The sequence below is a fragment of the Pleurodeles waltl genome, chromosome 8 (genome assembly GCF_031143425.1).
Source record: "Pleurodeles waltl isolate 20211129_DDA chromosome 8, aPleWal1.hap1.20221129, whole genome shotgun sequence".
Taxonomy (NCBI): Eukaryota; Metazoa; Chordata; class Amphibia; order Caudata; family Salamandridae; genus Pleurodeles; species Pleurodeles waltl.
The window spans coordinates 1446508271-1446529486 of NC_090447.1; the positions used below are offsets into that span (position 1 = coordinate 1446508271).

The window sequence follows — 21216 nt, forward strand, 5'->3', positions numbered from 1 at the left end:
TTGATGCCCAGCAAAGATGTGTGTGAAATCCGTCCGCACGGTGATGGAAAACCACGCTGCGTGGGGGTTGCTTCGATTTTAGCAGCTGCAAGCAGGCGTTAAGTCGTTTCTCCAACCACAATGCAGGTGAGATGCTTATTTTTCCAGCCGCGATGCCGGTGGTGCGTCGATTTCAGCAGTGAAGTGGGTGGTACATTGTTTCTACTACCGCTTTGGAGGTGGTACATTTCCCAGCATGGCTTCCTGTGCTTGGATTTCAGTCCTTGTTCCACCAGCTTCACCTTTCAAGAGCCCAGTGACTGGATAGGCCACCACTTGGCAGGGCAGGAGTCTCAGCAGAGAGTCGAGGTGCTGGCAGAGGAAGTCTTTGATGGCCCTAAGACTTCAAAACAGGGGGCAAGCTCAGTCCAAGCCATTGGAGAAACTTCTTAAGTAGTAATATACCACAAAGTCCAGTCTTTGTCCCCTTCCTCAGGCAGAAGCAGCAACTGCAGGATAGACCAGCAAAGCACAGTCACAGGCAGGGGCAGCACTTCTCCTTAGCTCTTCAGCTCTTCTCCTTGGCAGAGGTTCCTGTGGTTCTTTAAGTAATCTAAAATTTGGGGTTTTGTGTCCACTACTTATACCCCTTTCTGCCTTTGGAGATGGCAAACTACAAAGGAAAGACTTTGTTGTTCACAAAATCCTGCCTTGCCCAGACCAGGCCCCAAACACACACTGAGGGGTTAGAGACTGCATTGTGTGAGGGCAGGCACAGCCCTTTCAGGTGTAAGTGACCACTCCTCCCTCCACTCTAGCCCAGATGGCTCATCAGGATATGCAGGCTGTACCCCAGCTCCCTTTGTGTCACTGTCTAGAGGGGATTCACAAACAACCCAACTGTAAGTCTGACCCAGATAAGGAATACACAAGCAGGCAGAGTCACAAAATGGCTCAAGCAAGAAAATGCCCACTTTCTAAAAGTGGCATTTTCAAACAAACAATTTAAAAAACAACTTCACCAAAACGTGTATTTTTAAATTGCGTGTTCAGGGACCCAAAACTCCACATCTCTATCTGCTCTCAAAGGGAAACTACACTTAAAAGTTATTTAAAGGCAGCCCCCATGTTAACCTATGAGAGAGATAGGCCTTGCAACGGTGAAAACCGAATTTGACAGTATTTCACTGTTAGGGCATATAAAACACATCAGTGTATGTCCTACCATTTAACATACACTGCACCCTGCCCACTGGGCTACCTAGGGCCTACCTTAGGGGTGCCCTACATGTATAAAAAGTGAAGGTTTGGGCCTGGCAAGTGTCTACACTTGCCAGGTTGAATTGGCAGTGCCAGTCTGCACACACAGACACTGCAGTGGCAGGTCTGAGACATGTTTACTGGGCTACTCCTATGGGTGGCACAACCAGTACTGCAAGCCCACTAGTAGCATTTGATTTACGGCCCTGGGCATATCTAGTGGACTTTACTAGAGACTTACTAGTAAATCAAATATGCCAATCATGGAAAAGCCAATTACACATACATTTTACACAGGGAGCACTTGCACTTTAGCACTGGTCAGCAGTGTAAAGTGCCCAAAGTAACAAAACCAGTAAAAGCAAAGTCTAGTACAGAGTCATAACATGGAAAGCAGAGTTAAAAAAAGATAGGGGAGACCACACCAAGGATGCCATGTCCAAAAGGAGACTTCGCTAGACTGTCCTGACTGATGATGAACACAACAAAATCTAGGCAGTTTCTGTTAGGAAGACTGAGACCCACGGCTGAGGCTCTCACTTGGGGGCTGGGGCTACAGTAGGAGCTGGAGAAATTCTGTTACCTGGGAATATGGGTGGCCAGCTGCTCTACTGCCCACTCTTACTTACAGGTGTGATGATAGCTGGATGGTCTGGAATGGTTGTGGAGTTTTGGGACACCCTGCCTCTCTCGATCATGGGACTCACCCCTTTGGCCAAAATGGTGTTCCTGCTGCGATGTTTGCACCTGCTACAAAATGTGATGTGACTGATACCTTATAGCAAATTTATTTTGGCATGTTCAGCTGTTGTGTGCGCTGGGATTGTATGGGGCAGGAAGAGGAGCTACTGTGGCTAGAGATGAGGGGGGCTGGGACTCAAGGACCTCTTTCTATACTATGCAGCTACCCAACTCTAGCATGGACTAAGATGGATTGGTGATGACCCTAACTGGGAGAGGGCTCTTCTGATGGGCTTGCACGACCCCTACACCCTACCGAACCAACTCATGATGGGGAAGGGAGTCCCAAAGCACTCCTGTATCTTTTATGCTTGACAGCAGGGGTTTGGCAAAGACTCGTGAGTGGGGTGCCCTGAAGGGCCTCGCTTGCAGATGATTAGCATCTTTGGGTGCTACAACTGGTTGCTTCTCTGGGTTTGGATAGGAGGTGCAGAAAATGGAGGACTTGTGGTAGAGTGCGAGAGACCTTTACAGAATTGAATCAACTAGGATCAGGACAGTTTTTGCACTCCCCCATCCTGGTGCATTTTGCTCTGCGTTCTGGCCCACCTTCCCAGACAAACCACAGGATCATGTTGTGGTTAGGCAGATGATAGAGTTGGCTGGGTGCAGACAATTTATGACACATTTGCAGGCAGCACAAACAAATCTAGGGAACATGGGAGTACTGATTGCTCTGAGTTGATCACTGAGGCAGAGGCAGAGTTGAGAAGGACATGCAAGGATGTCCTGGAAGGCCACGTTCCGCTACAAACCTACATGCAGTGTCTGGGAAATTGTACAACTTGCTGAGCTAAAAGCATTGCTTTTGGCACTGGAACATACGGGTCCTGAACTCCCTACACTTACTGTGTGTGATTCATATTATTGTGTCCAGTCCTTTGATAAACGCGTATACTACTGGCACCTAAATGGGTTCAGAGATTCAGAACGAAACACCATAAGACATAAACGTTTGTGGGGCAAGTGGCAGGTCTTAAAGACAAACTGCCACAGGCTCATGTAATACATACATTGGGCCACCAACATGTTGGAATACATGTTGTAGGAAACTTATTGGCTGATGAAGCTGCCAAATCTGCAGTTGCTACGGCATTGCTTGCTCTGATAACTGGTTCTCATACGAGGGTGGGTGATGACATTTCAACTGTTATGATGCTTCAACTGATGGCAAGCTTTTACCAAAAGCATACTCCACCAAATATTCCTACCATTTAGGTGCCCAAAACATTGCCTTTGTGATAATACCAGGGGTGGGTGATCGTGTGATCCCCAACCAATATCGTAGGTTATAAGAAATCAAAACAGCTCATGAGGGTGTTGCTTCTGCCCATGCTGGGGTGGCGGCTACCGTCTTTCATCTACAACAACACTATTGGTGGCATAGACTATATAAAAAGACCAAGCAGTATTTCCTTATTTGTGACATCTGTCAACAAATTAAAGGTTCCAACATTAAACACCCACCACAACACTCCTCCTGATCTCAAACAAGCCTATTCAGTGTGTGTACTTGGATCATTGTGGTCCTCTAAATTCATATGGTACAGTGTGTGTACTTGGATCATTGTGGTCCTCTAAATTCATATGGTACATGCAATTGCAGTAGACTCATGCTCTAGATTCTTAGGGGTGTGGCCATAATGATTTGCTGATGCTCAAACTGTTATTAAAGATCTGAAAGTCTTTATCGGGCCACACGCAGTCGCAGCACTCCACTCAGACCAGGGCCCTGCTTTTGCCTCTAGGGCATACAGGGATGCCATGGGAACAATGTGTGTTACAGTGCATTGTTCTAGTCCATACCATCCCAAGGGAAATTTGGTAGTGGAAAGAAAATACCAGGACTTAAAGCAATCCTTAAGAGCTAGACTACTAGGCTCATGTTGTAGTTGGATCCATCACTTGTATGAGTCGAGAGAGCATGAAATAATCTGCCAAGAAGATCTTTGGGAGGCTGTAACCTTTATGAAGTCCTGATCGGCATCCCTATGTACATCCCAGATCTTGATGGTCCTGGTGCGGTGGTGATAAAACCTTTTGACATAAATGAACATGTCACGGTCTTGCAGGAATTACAAAAGTTCAGAAATGAACATTCCCCAGCATATTCCGCCACCTTGGGAAAGAGGGATTCAACAACATTCACAGGCTGGGTTAAAAAATTGGGGATTTGGTTTGTGAAAAGATTCCTGTGAAGAAGGAATTTGGCCCATCCTACCGGGCACCAGTGCTGATTCTTGGAAACAAGTACAAGAACTGGTATTCTACCACCAGGTTCTACAGACAACAGCTTTATCTCTATTGATCACATGAAGGTGCATCATGTGGCTGATCTTGCAACGTAGACCACAAGGATTCCTGGGTAATTCCTTTGCCCCTTTTACTACTATACAGGAGATACTTGATCAAGCATGAAATAACACCAAGGTGGCGGAATATGCTGGGGAATGTTCATTTCTGAACTTTTGTAATTCCTGCAAGACCGTGACATGTTCATTTATGTCAAAAGGTTTTATCGCACCGCACCAGGACCATAAAGATCTGGGATGTACATAGGGATGCCGATCAGGACTTCATAAAGGTTACAGCCTCCCAAAGATCGTTTTTGGAGTAATACCTTCAGCCATTCAGTCACTTTTTATGAGTGCTCTTGGAGGTTTCCTAATTATCTTGGGGTTAATTGGCAGTATCTTGCTGCTACTATTTTTGATTCGCAATGGCTGCCCCATATCAGCTAAGAGGGGTGTTTGCACTCCCACCAGCCCAATTGTGTTTTTAATTCATGATGCAATACTTTGGAGTTGTACTGTTGGAAGAACTTGATAAAGACTGGTCAATGTCATTTCGGCCAGTATTCTGCTGCGTGCAGCCTGTTTCCCATTGCTTATGGTGCTCTTTAAAACATGCAATGGAAGTGTGTCTTGTCCACTGGCAAGCACTTTCTGTGGAAATCAATCTGATGATAGTTTCAATGAGAGTTCATTGCTGGAGTTGTCCTAAGAGGTTGTGAGTGCTTTGTGAAACATTCTATGAGCCAGCCTTCATGGATCAAGTCACTTTGGCTACTGAATCCCCAACATCTGGCACAGCATGGAATGCTGCCCCCTCTTCTATGACTATGGCTGAGGCTGTTAGTTATGTGTGCTCCTTAACCTTCTAAAAGAGGCTCTAGTGGTTTTATGATCTGCTGAAGTGGGGTCTGTCTTGGAAGAGTTAGGCCAGCTGCTTCCAAACTGTGTGGCATTGACTCAGTCTCCCACACTCGGTGGTGGTGCTGCCCTAAACATGCAGAATATTACCATATTAGGCACTGCACAACAGGTGTGTCACCAAGAACATTTAAAGGACTATGGGGGTCATTCCGACCCCGGTGGGCGGCGGGCGCCGCCCGCCGGGCGGAGACCGCCAAAAGACCGTACCGCGGTCAAATGACCGCGGCGGTCATTTTGACTTTCCCGCTGGGCAGGTGGGCGACCGCCAAAAGGCCGCCCGCCCAGCAGGAAAGCCCCAGCAACGATGAAGCCGGCTCCGAATGGAGCCGGCGGAGTTGCTGGTGTGCGACGGGTGCAGTGGCACCCGTCGCGATTTTCAGTGTCTGCTTTGCAGACACTGAAAATCTTAATGGAGCCCTGTTAGGGGGCCCCTGCAGTGCCCATGCCAGTGGCATGGGCACTGCAGGGGCCCCCAGGGGCCCCACGACACCCGTTTCCGCCAGCCTCTTCCGCCAGGAACAGGCTGGCGGGAAGGGGGTCGGAATCCCCATGGCGGCGCTGCTTGCAGCGCCGCCGTGGAGGATTCCCTGGGGCAGGGGAAAACTGGCTGGGGAACCTCCGGTTTCCCTTTTCTGACCGCGGCTTTACCGCCGTGGTCAGAATTGCCACTGAAGCACCGCCAGCCTGTTGGCGGTGCTTCCTCCGTCCCCAGCCCTGGCGGTCCATGACCGCCAGGGTCGGAATGATCCCCTATGTTTAATTGCAGATGCTCAAGCATCCATATTTTCATAATCGGTTCAAGTTTATAAGTGGTTCACTTATTCAGCATTTTGCTCATGATTTTAAGTTCTGTGCTCTTGGTTCTGCCATTCTCCTTGTTTTATTATCAGTTGTCTGTTTTGTTTTTCCTGCTGTTCTTCTTGTTTTCTCAAGGGGAAAATACATTTCTAATTTCTTCAAACTATACCCTAAAAAAATTACAGATGGGATAAACTAATTACATCTTGGTAAAACCACCCCAAAGCACCCCTCCCCCCCAAGCTAGAGCAGTAGTATTTCTAACCCTTTGAAGCGTGGACGTAGTCAACGTACTAATATAAATTTGCAATCCAATTACCTGCAACCCACATATAACCTGCTGAGCAATACTTTGCAAAAAGTGTTTCTGGCAATGATCTGACCCACCAAATTAGATCAGGGGCACAGTAGAGCACCAAATCCTCGTTTGTCAATAAATAACACACTCAAAATAGCACTAAGAAACATTTATTTTAAAACCTAGTCTAGTTCATAAAGTATAAACGCTAACCAGACAGAATGCTAAAATGCATGTTATTGTCAGTGAAAATAACAAGAATATTTCTAACATGGTTGGCAAGTTCTTAATTTCATAACAGCCTAAACCTAAAGCTATTTCTAGGCTTTAAGCTAAATTTTAGCTGAAGCAATATATAACAAACCTGTTTGAGTTTCTTAAAATGGATCACACAGCATGCCTGTTTTTTGCAAGTTAATATTCTATCATAGCTTTACCAGGAATGAAAAACAGTGGTAACCTGAAGGCCACTTCTCTGCACTACTCCTAGTGTCACCTCTGACTGAGGCTGGTTGGTGCTTCAAACCGAGGTGACCTCTGGGTGTATGGCCCTAGTGTGAACTCCCTGTAATCTATGGTCAAATATCTGTGTTTTATAGTGTCTGATCACTGATTATAGCTTATGTTTATAGAACCAATCACTTGCAGACTCTAAACCATCAAGACGAAATAAATATGGTGATAAATGTGTCATCTATATTCACATCTTGATCATATGCTGCTTTAACAAAAAATAATTAAAATATGTCAGCCAATACATTGAGCGTCCATGATGTCATTTCAACATCCATAACTGAAAACAATAAAATATGTCAGTTTAGTTTATAAACAGGCATTATGCCAGCATTTCTACATGTGTTTAAAAACTTCACACTAAAAAAGATAAAAGAATCTGAATGCAACCACGGGATGAAAATACAAGAGACTTAAACAGGAACTGTTCCAGCATTCACAAATGAACTACAATTTTTTCAACCCCTTCATCTTGTATGTCAAAATATATTGATGACAAAACTATTGTCTGACTCTAGTTTCGTGTCCTAAATATCACTGCTAAAAATATTGTTCAATTGGGTGCAGATTTTCTATCAGTCACTTGAACTGCGCAATATGTTTAAGATGATATTTGGGACACATTATTTTTCAGTAGCTATTTAGGCTCCAATATTCTGATACAATGGTCTACGTACACACCGTGGCACTTTCATGATGGTGGTTATTCTCCATGAAACCTCCCCTTGATGAAACTGATTCAAGAAAATGTGAAGTTTTTTTTGTTTAGATGGATATTAAATGCAAAATGCTGACCAACCTTCTAATTCCTTTTCACCTTTAGCAGGTACCTCCTCCTCCACCTTCTCGTCATCCCTCTTTATCATTTTCTTACTCCTGTGATGGTGGCTGCAGATTTGGTCATTATCTGAAAAAAGTATATATTTATGGTAGCACTTAATGGAACTAACTCAGGACTACATTTTATATTCCTGCCTATATCATCAATCAGAGAGAAAGTGAGGGAGTGTGAGTGATTGATTGCGACGCTGAGCAAGTCAAACAGTGAGTATATGTTTTCATGAGCGACTGAGTGTGTGCATGAAGAGTATTATAGAGAGTGGGGACTCTATGGCTAGCGGTAGCAATTTAGAAGAGCTTCTGACATCAGTTTGTTTGAAGTAAAAGTTATTTATTACTTTGTGTTTTGAGTAGACATTGTACTCAGGAGCTGTAGCAATAAAGTGCAAATTGCGCCCCCTTTGCAATTGGTGCAGGGTGTGGGTATGTGGACTGGTATTTAATGAGATTATAAAACATTCAGAGGTATGGTGGTTTGTTTTGTTTCTTAGGTACATGAGAAGTACTTGCACTTGGATGCATTTCCATGAATGGCTCTGTGGATGCACCAGAAGGTCCTAAAGATTGCAGGAACTCATTGGTTGCCAGTGAAGCATCTTCTGTCACAAAGTCTATTCCAGCTGTGATTTTGACTGCATCGTTCTAATCAATGTGAAGGTAGTAGATTGGTAATTTTAGCAGGGTTATAAAACAGCAGCTGGCAGGCTAATGATTTCACGGGATTTAGATAGCAGCTGGTAGACTCAACTTTTAACCTTGTGACAGCCATTTCTATTTGCATTTATTTTACTGAGGGATTAAATTGTTTAAGCATGAGAAAATCTTGCATATATTTGTGATCATGTATTTCATTACATGTATATTAAAGAACTTTTTCGAAGTAAAAGTAATAGATGGACATTAACTTATTGAAAGTTATTGTGTGCGCTGCGAAGTTCTGAGTGGCACATTTATCAATAGTTCATGCAGAACAACGCAGCAAGCCACTTTGCTACACTGCATGAAAGGGAAAGGGCAGGAATGTGCCATATTTCACATAATACAGCACATTCCTATAGATTCCTTGTGCTGGTGCCCTTTTTGCTGCCTAGCATAAATGCGGGCACCTTTGCACTGTGGTGCAAGGATGTCTGCTTTGCAGACAGGATTGTATTGTGTAGGAAGGTGCCATTCATACACAAAAACAATCCTCTGAGTCATTTTCCTCTTTCTATGTGTGCTGAAGAAGGAAGGAAATAAACAAGATGAAATAAATATATTTCTCCTCGTTATGCCTCACCTGGGGAGGCTTAGCATTTTAGCCCATTCCCAGGTCTGCCAGTAAACACCTCCCTGGGGCAGAGTAACATAACACAGTGATCTGCGATGTTGCGTTACTCTAGATTTTTATCAAGCCACTGAGGGCCATTTAAGATGGCTATGTGTGGCTTGTTAAATTTTACTTTGGTGTTGCGTCACACTAGCATGACCCCCTGTGAGGCACAAGGGTGACGCAACACATTGACAAATATGTCCCTGATTTTTTAGCCAACAGTCCCTTACTGAAACATGGACTGCTCTGCCACTTTATGTTGGGGGTCAAGTGCTAAAAAGAATACTTGGTCTTTAGTTTGAGGGTCCACTGCACTAGGCTGCTTCAGAACACCAGGAATGAAACCCTCCACTTACACAATCAGGTACCTCTAACTTCTAATTACTCTAAATTTCCCATAAACAGGCTTGCAAAAATTTCCCATAAACAGGCTTACAAAAATACCATATATGGGCATCTAGTTTATAACTAAGTTCAGGGGAACAGGCATATAGATGATTTTGTGTACTGTAGGGTACGCTACAGTAAAAAGTCTAAGAGGGTTATTATTGCCTTCATTGGAGAGGAATAGCAGTTCTGCTACCAAATGTAGATTTTCCAAGTAGTTTATGATGGAAAGTCTTAATTTTATTAAAGACATGGAGGCGAGTATTATGCTTTCTTTTCCTGCTTTATTTCAAACAGCAGCCAAGAAGAAAAGCACGAATCCCAGGGGATTGCAAACAAGCAACCAATGGGATAACAGAAACTAAGATCATCAACCAATCAATGCAGAGCATCACATAAGGTATACCTATCCTGACTGCAGGCAGCCCTCTTTTCGTTTGCGAGACAGTCAAGAAACAGATTTAAACAAAGGTACTATACAACAGATCAAACATATTGCTAGAATTAGAGCAAAAAAGTCTTGAATTCTGTCCAAATTAGGAACAATGAATGGTTCAACCAGATGCTGGGTGTACAGATCCGAGCTTCGTGAAAGACGTGGTGAATGAGATCCTCGTGAAGGAAAGGCATCCGCTGACTTAAGTTGAGGAGGATGCTGAAGCGTTGGTATTGGCTAGAAAGGGAGGGAGATAACAAGATTAGTACAATAAGTGGTGGGATAATACTCGCCTCCGTGTCTTTAATAAAATTAAGACTTTCCATCATAAACTACTTGGAAAATCTACATTTTATGACAAGACCGGAGGCTCCTATTATGCTTGTTTAAAGCATGTCAATTACAATAGAAGTTGCTGAATTAACAGGTTTACAATAAAATGTACGAAAGGTAGAATCATTAGACCAATCTGCCGATCTTAGAATATCCTCCAATCTTGAGCCAGCCCAAAAGGCTTTTGATGCCATGGCACCTCTAGCAGAATGGGCTCCAAATTTTGAAGTATCAATGCCCGCTAGTGACATTACCCATTTGACCCAACGAGCCAAGGTAGGAGAAGAAACCGGTTTATAAGGTTTCCTAAAGGAGATTAAAAGTTGTGAAGCAGAAGATGTTCTAAGATTGGCCGTTTTTTGTTCATAAACTTTTAAACAGTTTCCTACACAGAGTTTTGGTTGATTTGGAAAAAAGGGATAAAACACAGAGGTAATATTGGTTTTAGTACGACGGGACACATTGAATAGAATACCAGACGGAGTGAATTGACGAGCCGAGATATCTAAGGCTCTTACATCTGACAAACGTTTTATAGAGACAAGACACAGTAACATTGTTAATTTGGCTGAAAGCATTTTCAGAGATAAGGATTCATTATCTTGCCAAGAGATAAACATTTGAAGGACTAGGTTGACGTCCCATATGGTGGAGTATTTGGGAATTGGTGGATTGGAAAATTTCACTCCTCTTAATAAACGACAAATCATAGGATGTTCTCCTACTGGTTTTCCGTTTATAAGAGGAAGATGTAGCGACAATGCTGATCTATAAAGATTAATGGTTCTGTAAGATTTGCCTGCGCTAGCCTGAGAGGCCAGGAAGTTAGCTATTAAAGTTAGATCTGTTGAAAAGGGATCGCATGATTTTCCCAAACACCAGCTAGACCAGATAGACCACGCTGACTTGTATGCTTTGGAAGTGCCGGGAGCCCAGGAGCTGTTGATATAAGCTGAAGCTTCGAGTGAAATTCCTGGATAAGACGATGAAGACCTGAGACTTTCCAAGCGGATAGAAACAGGGTTTTGTTGACAATGAGATCGTGGGGAAGACCTTGAGGATTGAGAAGTAGTGAGGGAAAGGAGGGTAGCAGGACGGGAAAGTCGACGGCTAACTCCAGGAGAGTGGGAAACCATACTTGAGCTTGCCAGAACGGAACTATTAAGACTATAGTGGCTTTTTGTCGTCGGAGATGATTGAGGACTCTGTTTATCATTATGAACGGAGGGAATGCATAGTGCGTTGCGGAATGCCACTGTTGGAGAAAGGCATCGGTCGCTAACACATGAGGGTCTGGTCTCCAGCTGAAGAAACGAGGTAGCTGAGTGTTCAGACGGGATGCAAACAGGTCTGTGTGAAAGGGACCCCACTTGTGATGGATAGAGTTGAAGACTGAAGAGTGAAGTTTCCAGTCGCTGTAGTCTGAAAGATGACGAGAAAACCAATCTGCGACTGAGTTGAGAGAACCTGGTAAGTATTCCGCTTGAACTGAAATTTTTCTGTGAAGGCAGAAATCCCAAAAACTTTTTGCCAGTTCTGCTAGTGGTTTGGATTTGGTACCGCCAAGGTGATTTATATATCTTACCGCTGTAAGATTGTCCATACGAAGGAGTACGGAACAAGAGACTTTGTTTTTGGTGAAAGTCCTTATTGCAAAGGAGCCTGCAAGCATCTCTAAATAATTGATGTGCAATGAAGACTCCTGTCGAGACCATGTGCCTCCAGTCGATATGTGACCACACCTTGCGCCCCAACCTGTTAGGCTTGCATCGGATTCTAACACAAGATCTGGGACTGAGGCAAAGATGGTCCTGCCGTTCCAGGCTTCGAGGTGATCCAGCCACCATTGGAGTTCTGTACGGGATTCGAGATCGAGGGGGATGAAATCTGAATAAGCAAGACCTTTGCGAAGATGACAAATTTTTAATCTCTGAAGAGCCCGATAGTGAAGAGGGCCTGGAAAGATTGCTTGAATTGAAGAAGAAAGAAGACCTACAATTCTTGCAAGAGACCTGAGGGAGAGAGAAGTCTGCTGTAAAGATAGGGTTATCTCGGATTTGATGTGTTTTATTTTTGAGATCGGGAGTTGAAGGAGACCTTGAGGGGAATTGATCAGGAATCCTAAGAATTCCATCTTTTGTGAAGGGGTAAATATTGACTTCTGCTGGTTTACTAGAAAGCCTAGGTCTGAAAGAAGGGAGATGGTGTAAGCGAGTTGGGACTTCAGAATAGAAATGTCTTGATGCATTAGAAGAATATCGTCTAAGTATATTATTAATCTGAAACCTTGAGATCGAAGAAGAGCTACTATAGGTTTCATTAGCTTTGTGAAACACCAAGGAGCTGAAGAGAGACCGAAGGGAAGACAAGTAAATTGATAGGTATTGAGATTCCATTGAAATTGAAGGAACTTTCTGTGAGAGTAGTGAACTGGAACTGTTAGGTATGCGTCTTGGAGATCTAGACGGACCATCCAGTCGTTGAGAAGTAGGGAATCTCGGAGCTGGAGAATGGTTTCCATCTTGAAGTGTCTGTATACAACAAAGTGATTGAGTTGTCTGAGATTGATGACTGGTCTGATTTTCTTGTTTTTTCTTATTACTAAAAACAGTGGGCTTATGAAGCCTGAAGGAAGGGGAAATGCCGGTTGAATAGCTTGTTTTTGAAGAAGCTCTTGTATTTCTGCAGAGATTAGGTCTGACATTTCTTTTGAAAATTTGAGAGGGGGCAGCGGAAAGTTTTGATAAGGACTCTCGTAAAATTCTATTAAATAACCTTTGATTGTGTTGAGTACCCAGGGATCTAAGGTAATCTCTATCCATTTGTGGAGAAACAATTTTAGACGACCCCCTACAGAAGGATGGCCAGAAGGAAGGTTTACCTGAATTGTTGTAGGATCTGCGTTGTTTCCTCCCTCTGTATCCTCTGGAGCGCTGGGGGTAGAACTGGGGACGAAAGTCTTGTTGCTGTTGTTGCTGGTAAGCAAATGAACCTCTGAAGCCTTGGTTTCTGGAAGGGCGGCCGGTGGAGCGGCTTCTACCTCTACCGGCCCTGACAAAAACCCGAGAATTAAAAACCTTTTTAAGTGATTGTTGGGCTTTGTTAATTGAAGCAAAAGTGGTAACATATTTGCTTAGTTCCTTTATGAAATTGTCCCCGAACAGTAAGCCATCGGCTTTGGCTCCTGGATCTTTAGACGCCAAGTTTGCAAGTTTAGGGTCAAGCTTAAGCAGCAGACCTTTACGGCGTTCATGCGTCATGGCTGAGTTGGCATTACCCAGCAAGCAAAAAGCTCTCTGAGTCCAGAGAGAGAGTTCTTCTGGGTCGATAGACTCATCATTGGCTCTAGCTGATTCAGCTAGATCAAAAATGCGGGATAACGGCCCGACCAGATCCAGTACTTTATCTTGACATAGAGCCCATGCTCTGTCCACCCCTTTGCGTGGGTCCTTGCCAAAGTTGGAGAAGAATGTTAGGAGGGACGGGTCTATGGCAGGGGTATCGGTAATGTGTAGTGGGAGGGAAGGTCTGGGACATTCAGCTCGTAGTCTTGAACGAACTTGTTTGTCTAGAGGAAGTCGCAATTTAGCTAAAATATATTTTGCTACATGATCGGAGGGAACCCATTCTGTCGAATTAGGATGGTGGATTAGTCCAGGATCAAACATGGGGTTGCCGTCAGAATCTAAGAGGGGGGGATGGGATTGGCTAGATGAAGCTAATTTTGATTTTTTAGGAAGAGGTCCGATCCAAAAATTAGAGTAATTATCGTTCTCAATGTCTGACGAGGAGACAATAGAGTCAGCATCGTCATCGGTATCTTTAATATCCTCAATCACAATTTTTTGGGTCTTGGGGACATTTTTTGACTTACTTTTACATTTTTGACCCAAATTTGTATTCCCCTCCAAACTGGGAGGCCTTTGAGGGACTTCGTCCTCTATCCCGTGTGAGTTTGACTCACCAACCATAAGCGCAGACGAGTCATTAGACTGACTTTGAGAAGCCTCCGGGGCTTTGCGCTTTCTGCTTTCCCCCGCAGAATGGGCCATTTGCGATTGAGATAGACATGAGGACATAGTGGACTGAATTTGTTTAGAAATTTTGTCCATAGAAGCAGAAACTGCTTTCTTGACAGAGGATTGAATGAAGCTATTTAAATTATAGGAGAAGTCTTCTTGAGAGTCTTCATTAGAATTAAAGTAGTCTGAAAAATCCATAGCTATGACAAAGAGAGAAAAAAAAAAAAAAAACGGTGTTTAAAAGGGTTAAATTTGAAAACACAAGCTTTCAGGTTAATGACCTGTGACTCACCGAACAAATATGCGAGGAACTCTTGAGAAGAATTACTGCCGGCTCTCCGTGAACAGTCTCAGCTGCTTTTGTTTATACAAGCGAGGCTAATTGCAAAATCAATAAAAGCCTTCAAGCTTTTAAAGCGTTCTTCAGAAGAGAGGCTAATTGAAAAATCAATAAAGCCTTCAAGCTTTTAACTCCTGTTTTAGAACCGGAACGAAGAATGGCAGTGAAGCGGCAGAAAAAATCAATAGAGCTGTCAAAGCTTTCACCCAGCGAGGCTCTGTGGTGAAAGGAATGTGTTGGACTGAAGCCAGCTGTCAGAGTAGAGGTCGCGTCAGCCGGCGTTCAGGATAGAACGTTCGCGGCGATGCGCCTCTGACAAACGGAATTCGAGAAAAAAGACGTGTTGAAGTGTCAAACTACCAAGTATTACAAATATTCACAAGAAACGATACAACAAGAGTTTTAACACGATAATAAATGAACATATAATATAATATAAATACAAGGAAATAACAGGTGATATAAGGAGCAATGAAGGGTATACTTATCTTGACTGCGAGCAGCAAGAAAAGAGGGCTGCCTGCAGTCAGGATAGGTATACCTTATGTGATGCTCTGCATTGATTGGTTGATGATCTTAGTTTCTGTTATCCCATTGGTTGCTTGTTTGCAATCCCCTGGGATTCGTGCTTTTCTTCTTGGCTGCTGTTTGAAATAAAGCAGGAAATGAAAGCATAATAGGAGCCTCCGGTCTTGTCATAAAATTTGAGCTTCAGAAGGTTCCCAGCATTCAAGCTTATTAGAGCTATACAGGGGCATATTTATACTCTGTTTGCACCGAATTAGTGTCATTTTTTTTCACTCTAATTCGGTGCAAAACTAACTCCATATTTATACTTTGGTGCTAGACCCCTCTAGCACCAAATTTATGGAGTTAAAGTCATTTTTTGAAAGTGGAGACCTACTTTGCCTTAATGAGATGCAAGGTAGGCGTTCCCGTGCAAAAAATGACTCTATGGCCTTAACGCCATTTTTAGGGGCATATTTATACTCTGCGGCATATTTATACTCTGTTTGCACCGAATTAGTGTCATTTATTCAAACTCTAATTCGGTGCAAAACTAACTCCATATTTATACTTTGGTGCTAGACCCATCTAGCACCAAGGCCCTGGTTTAAAGTTTTTTTGCACCGCATTAACGTCATTTTATGACTCAAAAGTGGCACAAACTTACAAAATATTGGCCCTTATTTATACTTTTTGCTGCAAAACTGCACTAACTCAGTTTTGCACCAAAAAGTTTATCACCGGCTTGCACCATTTCTGTGCACCAGCCGGGCACCATATTTATGGAATGGTGCAAGCCGGTGCAAAGGGTAGGCTAGAGTTTAAAAAAATGACTTTAGTCGGGTGGGGTTGGCAGTATAGAAGAAGAGGATTTAGTACCAAAAAATGGCTTTAGGCAGGTTAGAATAAAAAGAAATGACTCTAACCAGATTAGCGTCATTTTATGGTGCTAAACCTACCATGCCACATGACTCCTGCCTTAGAAAAGGCAGGAGTCATACCCACCACCCCAGTGGCCAGCACAGAGGACAGGGGTCCCCTGGGCATGGCCATTGCACCCTGTGCCATGTATGGGGGCCCATTTCAGGGCCCCCTATGGCACTTTCAAAAATAAAATGCACTTACCTGTACTTACCTGGGATGGGGTCCCCAATCCTCACAGTCCCTCTAGTGTGGGTGGGGGTGCCCCTAGGGCCTAGGGAGGGCACCTCTGGGCTTATTGCATGGTGTTCCACCATGGAAATAGGGCCACAGGTCCCCTAATGCCTGCCCTGACCCAGGTCTTAAAAAATGGGGCAAAGCAAGCTTTGTCCCATTTTTTGACCCCTCCTACCTCCCTTTCACCATTTTTACATGGGAGTATAAATATGGTGTTAAGGCCATAGAGTCATTTTTTGGCATGGGAACGCCTACCTTGCATCTCATTAAGGCAAGGTAGGTTTCCACTTCCAAAAAATGACTTTAACTCCATACATTTGGTGCTAGACGGGTCTAGCACCAAAGTCTAAATATGGAGTTAGTTTTGCACTGAATTAGAGTTTTAAAAAAATGACGCTAATTCAGTGCAAACAGAGTATAAATATGCCCCTTAGAGTCAAAAAATGATGCTAATCTGGTCAGAATCATTTATTTTGACTCAAAACTGCCTAACGTCATTTTTTTTTAAGCTAGCCTACACTTTGCACTGGCTTGCACCATTCCATAAATATGGTGCCCAGCTGGTGCTAAAAAATGGTGCAAGCCGGTGCAAAAATTTTTGGGGCAAAACTGCCTTAGTGCAGTTTTGCACCAAAAAGTATAAATAAGGCCCTCAATGTTTAAAGGCTTAGAGGCATATTTATACTCTGCACCGAATTTGCGTCATTTTTTTGGTGATAATTTAACTCCATATTTATATTTTGACGCTAGACCCTCTAGTGTCAAAAGATTGACGTTAACTTCATTTTTTGGATGCGTGAACCCACCTTGTGTCAATGAGATGCAAGGTAGGCCTTCCCATCCCCAAAATGACTCTATGCCCATAATACCATATTTATCCACCCGTGCTAAAATGATGCACGGGGGGAGGCGGACCCAAATAATGGCATTAAGGTTGCTTTGCGCCATTATTCAATACCTGGTTTAGACTAGGCATTAGGAGACCTGTGGAACCATTTCCATGGTTAAAGGCCATGGAATGGGCCCACAGGTGCCCACCCCAAGCCCCAGGAACACTCCCACCCACACCAGAGAATGGGGGACCCCATCCCAGGTAAGTATAGGTAGGTTTTATAAGAATATATTCTAAGTGCCATTGGGGGCCCTGACATGGAGCCACCTCCTTGGCACTGGGTGCAATGGCCATACCCAGGGGACACTGGTCCCCTTTGCTGACCATTGGGGTGGTGGGTATGACCCCTGTCTTTTATAAGACAGGAGTCGTGTTATGGATGGTTGTGCATCAGGAAATTACGCTAGGCTGGGTAGAGGCATTTTTTTTGCCTCAATCAGCCTAGCATCATTGTTTGACGCTTAACCTCCATCTCTTCAACCGCCACCCCCACCTGGCTAACGTCTTTTTTTTCTGACGTTAGCCCGGGCTTAGCGCCGGCTTGTGCCATTCCTTAAATATGGAATTGCGCAAGCCAGCGTTAACGTTTTGCGGCAAAACTGCATTTGCGCAATTTTGCAATCAAAAAGTAAAAATATGGGCCTTAATATTTGTCACATGAATTATTTAGAGTTAGACCAGCCAGTGCTGAGTGTCATAGGTAAATGACTGGTTGCAAAATATTTCCCCCACTGTGCCACTCTAGACAGAGACAAACCACATGCAAGTAAAATTGACCGGAATGCCCTGAGTGGTGCATTACAGCCACTTACTAATCAACAAAGCAAAAACCAGTTATCCTTTCAACAAAATGAACTGCTTAACATCAAAGTGGCACTGAATATTTAAAGATATTTGGGCCCTCATGTACAAAGCATTTGTTTAGTTTCAAAGATCAAACATAAACTATTGCAAAAGCAAAATGGCATTTTTAAATGTCCAAAACTCAAATTGAAATTCATTACTGAATTGAAAAAATACCTGAGCAGGCATTAAACATGTCAAAAAATGCCTCAAAAGAATCTTTTAGAATTATTTGTGCCATTTGTTCAGCCCCCCTAAAGGGGGAACACCCCCTTGCATACATTATACATGGTGCAGGCATAATATGGTGCAAGGGGTTACAAAGTGGTGCAAAGTATGCATTGCGCCACTTTGTAAATATGGCACAGGAAATTTGGCCATGTTGGGCTACATTAGTGTAAACAAATGAAGCTAAAGTGGCACAAGGAGGCACTGGGGGCTCTTAAAGATGCCCCTAATAGTTTACCACTAAGTCAAGGGAGTTGGTAACCTTCACAAAAATGAACAGGTCCCTTTGTGACCCCTTTCCCTTTGTGAATGTGGACAAAAACATTTTTAGGAGCATGCAGTGATGTCCGGGAACAAGGCCTACTCCTAACAAAATGTTGTAATATTGTTCATTTTCTTTAAACGCATCCTGTTTTCCTTTTATTTAAATGGAATCACAGACATGGTGGTCTGCTGACCACAACAGGACACCATGCCCATGATTTGAGGGAAACTAGTGGGTCACAATTGCATATTAATGATGTAGGTGGAATTGCGACCCACCACAACTCTGTATTTTCTAAACTAACCTATTATTACATAGGGTGTTTCAGAAAATACTTATGCCTTTGGTAAAAGTTGGTGCAAAAACTTCTTCTGAATCCAATATAAATATATAATTCCAAATAGGAAATTGCAAATTGCAAATCAGTATTTGTTGCAATTTACAATTTCTTATTTGGAATATTGATGCATGAGGCCCAACATCTAAAATTAACACTCTCCCTCTTAGACTCCCACAAGATCTCTCCTCCCAGTGACTGCTTCCCTGACCTCTCATCCCAGGAACTGCTTTCCTCACTTCAATTAAGCATCATTCAACACACCTATGGGGCAGATTTTAGAAAAGTGGCACTGCAGCACCACTTTTTTTGCACCCCCCACCGCCACCATGCGTGCTCCATATTTAAAATACGGCACACCATGGCATAGTGTAGGGGGCAATAGCATCAATATTTTTTACACTATTGATGTACTGTTCAGGGTTACCACCAAAATATTAGCGCTTACCCTGAACAGTACATAGAGGCCCATTGTAACCAACGGTGTGTCTACTTTAATGCCTCCTCTGAGCAGGCGTCAAAAGTAGCTGCAAAAAATGATTCAGAGGAATCTCTTGCACCACTTTGTAAATACCGGGCAGCGATTTTTGATGCTTAACACCATATTAGTGCTGAAAAAATGACACTAATGTGGGGCTAGTGCTTCTTAAGTCTAGGCCCCAGTCCTGAAGACGCCTTCACAAACACCAACTCAAAAGCTGGGAGCATTCTTCCACGTGCATTATTTGTAACACACCCTGATCAATATTAATCACAGATTTCATTGCACATCTGAATAACACCATCTACAGAGCTAGACATCTTAAATACAAAGATCAATCTGTCAAAGCAAACTCAGAAAAATCACCTTCTCTGTATCCAATGACTCATCTCCTAAACATCACCTCAGATCTGCTTTCATATTCAAATTCTGTCTGTGCCCTCATTCCAGATGCAGAGAAATGGAAGATGCAAACAAAGGACTTAGCAGAACATGAAGCAGAATCAAAGTGGAGATGCAAAAACGGATGTTGGAGAAGGATGTAGAGAGGAAGAGGAATAAGTACAAATAGATGAGAAAGATGGGAAGGTGGTGGTTGAGAAGAAACTGAAGGAAACATTGGAGGATGAAATGGAGAAGTAGAAAAATGGAAGACAGAGGTAGAAAAGCTAAAAAAGAAGGAGAACATAGAGTATAATGATAATGCTAACAATAATAAAATAATAATAAACATAATAACAATAATTAAAATAATAATGATAATAATAGCAATGATGACACGTTATGTGTTTATTATTGTCATTTTTTTATTATCGTTATTTCTTTATTGTTACTATTATTAGCAGTATTGTTATTAGTTACTGTTATTGAGTGTTATTATTATTATTGTTATTATTATTAACACTATTATTATTATTACTATTACTAGAAAGAGAAGCAAATGGAAGGGAAAGGACGCATGAAGATAGATGAGAAGATAAAGGAATGATAATCTGGTAGGATGAGAAAGAGAAAGAGATTGAGCAAGATGAACAAGAAGATAAAGAGGGTAATGATCAATGGGCTACTTTAGTGCATGTGTTACCAGGGGTGTTGAAGCAGGATACAGCTCCGGGAATGCTTAAGTCATAGCAGCATCCTTTATCCAAGCACTCCCTTTTGTTAAGACCTCTTCGACCACAACACCAAACTCTCTTATCTGGTTCGACTGATTTACATCCTACACAAAGCAAAAACAAAGGACATGTTAGGAGACGTTGTTCATTCTTTTTTAAATGTATTATCCAACAGAATGAAACACATAAAATAAAAACACTGTATGAAATGTAATGTAAGTGAACCATCAACTTCTTAGCAAGATTTCAGTCTTGAATAAGAAATACGTCTGTTCTCGGCTCTTGACCTTAATTACTCTTTTGAACAATGCATCATGTACAATGCCAAATAAACTACAATTAATGTTGATTTTTTTGGTCACCTTAACAATAAACTAGCAGCATTTACAATTATTTTTAAATATGAATTGATTATGAGAATCTGTCTTCACCTCACAAAGTAGTAAGACATGTGTCTTTTATCATCAGTAGGACAGCATAGTGGATTAGGTCTTAGATTCGAATTTCTGTGTGTAACTTGAAGCCCATAGGTTTGAATGTTATTTTGGCCTACATATCTCTCTCCTTCGTCCCTTGGGGGTCAAACTGTTGAATACCATTCATATCCATCCTGCAGTATAGTTGATAATTTGCAGGCCTGACTTGAGAGTGAAGCTTTCTGCAGATCTTATGTTATTAACAGAGAAAGATCTTTAGGAAGCAGTACTGACAGAGGAACTTTGGCTCCACCCAAAGGTTGGTGTCCTTGTGAATAGTAGAAAGACCTAACACACTTTCCACAATACAAACTGCTTATTACTTTCTGATTGGATTATGATGGACTTTTCTTCACCTAACATGGAAGCTGAGTTCAAATCTAAATTACAGTGGCTTGTTTCCACTTGTGGCTTTCATCTTGTCCATGTGGTTTATTATA

General features: G+C 42.6%; 1 long non-coding RNA gene across 1 annotated transcript; it reads right to left on the reverse strand.

Annotated features, from left to right (window-relative positions):
* Nucleotides 1-9607: 9607 nt before the first annotated feature.
* On the reverse strand, nt 9608-15027 carry LOC138248746 (uncharacterized). The gene is made up of 2 exons (XR_011194639.1): nt 14427-15027; nt 9608-10016 (listed from the first exon to the last, which is right to left on the reverse strand). It is a non-coding gene; the product is annotated as an uncharacterized lncRNA (long non-coding RNA).
* Nucleotides 15028-21216: the final 6189 nt, after the last annotated feature.